Raw genomic sequence first — 2,768 nt, forward strand, 5'->3', positions numbered from 1 at the left:
TCAGAGGGCTCCAGGGAACGAGGCCTGAGCTGGGGAGATGGGTCCTGCGCCGAGAGAGGCGTTCCCGCAAATGCAATCCCCCCCTGAGGTGGATGAAGGAGGGCCCAAGTGACTCACTGCAGAAAGCCATGATGGTCCGTGAGCCTGCACAGCGAGAGCTCAGCATCTTCCCATGGGTCCCGTGGAGACCCTGCTGGGCGTGCCTGAAACAGAGGGGGCCCGTGGTGGGGGTTCTGTCAGAGCCAGGGGCATGGGTGACAGGAGGGAGCAGAATGGCTCCTCTTTCCCCTGCATCCTAGGGAGCCCAGGACCCGCTGAAAATGGCCCAGCAGGAGAGGCAGGACCTGTCTGCCCCATGGGAGCAGTCTAACAGCCTGACAGCCCCACCTGCTTCTCCCAGTGATGATCCCTGCCCAGCTTGCCCTGCTCCTACAGGCAACAATATCCACTTGGACCCCAAAGCGGTCCCAAGGGCTGTTTCACCAAATCCCCCATCCCAGCACCCCACTGCTGGACTCTGCTCTGATCCAGCCTGGGAGGTAACTGCTCTTGCTGTTGAGGATTCCCTTTGGGCCAGAGCTGCTCCTGCCTGCCTATGAGCCCCGCCTGGGACTCATCAGCTACTGAGGACTAGGATCCCCGCCTGGGCCTCATCAGCTCCTGACAACTAGGATCCCCGATGGACCCTCGCCTGCTACTGATGCCTCCCTCCCCCAGGTCTCACTTGTTCCTGACGACTCTGGGCCTTCTCTGGGCTGAACTTCCCCATCCTTGGCTCTGGTCCCCACCCCTGCAGTGGGTGCTCCTAGAGTTGATGGTTCCTCTCTGGGCCTCACCTGAGTGTAATTGGCTATGATGTTGGCCTGTTGCTAGGTCAGCGGAGTCTCTAGGTCCTCTTTCATGGTGCTGTAACCAAAAACATCCAAATGGGAGCCTGCATGAAAACCTCCAGAGAACAAAGGGGTCTGCTCCATGTGGCAGATCCCAAGTCTGTCTGAGCTGAGAGTGGAGAAAACCCTTTGGTCCCAGGGGGGAGGAGCTGGGCTGGGGGATCCCACACGGGCACTCCCACTCAGTGGCACTCTCACCCCCAGAGTCCCTTCCCAGCCACTGTCCCCATGCATGCTGTCACGCTGAGTTGGCAGAGTCTCTTACCCCGTTTCCAGGAGCACACGGGGGTCCGGGAGTCTCTGGGAAACTGCTGACCTGATGCTTGGTGTGGCGTCCCCCAGCCCGGGGCCCGCAGCTCGAGGCTGGCTGGGAGGGCTGGCCATTGAATGCTCCTGCGGGCTTAGGCGGGCAATTGTATGTGTCTCTGAGCTCTCACAAGCACACACGACAAAAGGGAAAAAGCAATGAGTGGACGTCATCCACATGAACAACTTTGGCAGCAAGAGTGTGAGCAAACTCCCCACCCTGATTGCAAGGATTGTGAATGGCCCGAGGAGGGGTGAAGGGGAGAGCAGGAGGGGCTTCGTCGTCCCTGCCGGGGAGGAGCATGCTGGCTCCTGGCCCAGGAGGCTAGGACCCGGGCAGCAGGGGGGCAGCCCTCCCCACCAGAGCTGTGGAAGGGCTGCACGCGCCGGCTCATGGTCAGTGCTCGGGGGTCCAGTGTCCTCGGCCACGGCCCAGGAGGCCATGCCGCCCACCCGGAGCCCGAGTCCCCACAGTGGCCCGAAGGGAGCAGCGAGCAGGGCACACTCACCTGTGACCTGTCGCTGTGTGAGCTGTACCTCCTGTCTACACGGGGGTCGTGGGGCGAGCAGGGCACTGAGAGTGTGGCAGAGACAGGGACAGAGAGCACAAACGTCTCCCCCTGCCTGGGGACACAGAGCCTAGTGCGGGCCAGGCAGCAGGGAACCCTGGGGCTCTACAGTTCCGCCCAACGGGGTCCCGCGTCATTAGTGCACATCAGCGGTGTCCCGTCAGCACCTAGCCCTCCACCCTGAAGGTTACGCTCGCGGGGAGGGTCTTGGCACCACACACGGTGGGAAGGCCTGGCTTGGCACCTTCCCACCATCCTTAGCTTGCATGCTCAGGTCTTCCAGGCACCCCTCCCTTCTAGGTAGACTGTGTGTCACAAATGTCCTCCCACCCCCCAAGGGTTCTCAGCATGCATTTTGCACTTCAGAACATTTGAGGGGCTCCCGGGTGGCTGAGTCAGTTGAGTGTCTGACTCTTGATTTTGGCTCAGGTCATGCCCTTAGAGGTTAAGAGATTGACCCCATGTTGGTCCCTGGGCTAGGCTGGAGTCTGCTTGAGATCCTCCCTCTGCCCCTCCCTCCGGTCAAGCTCTCTCTCTCTCTCAAATAAATAAAGAAATTCTTTCAAAAATTAATATTGAAGAACATTTGAGAAATCTTTATCATCTCTGCAAATGTTCCTTCATATCTGGAATGGCTGCATAATTGCCTTTCACGGATGCACCGTGATTTCTATTAGAAGCCCCTATTCTTTTTTTTTTTTAATATTTTATTTATTTATTTGAGAGAGAGAGAATGAGAGACAGAGAGCATGAGAGGGAGCAGGGTCAGAGGGAGAAGCAGACTCCCTGCCGAGCAGGGAGCCCGATGCGGGACTCGATCCTGGGACTCCAGGATCATGACCTGAGCCGAAGGCAGTCGCCTAACCAACTGAGCCACCCAGGCGCCCAGAAGCCCCTATTCTTTATATTTATTGAAGTATAGTCAACACACAATGTTGTATTAGTTTTAGGAGTACAACTTAGTGATTCAACAATTCTGTACATTACTCAGCACTCTCCAGGA

This window comes from Leptonychotes weddellii, chromosome 7 (genome assembly GCF_054177405.1).
Source record: "Leptonychotes weddellii isolate Sample4059 chromosome 7, ASM5417740v2, whole genome shotgun sequence".
NCBI classification, from domain to species: domain Eukaryota; kingdom Metazoa; phylum Chordata; class Mammalia; order Carnivora; family Phocidae; genus Leptonychotes; species Leptonychotes weddellii.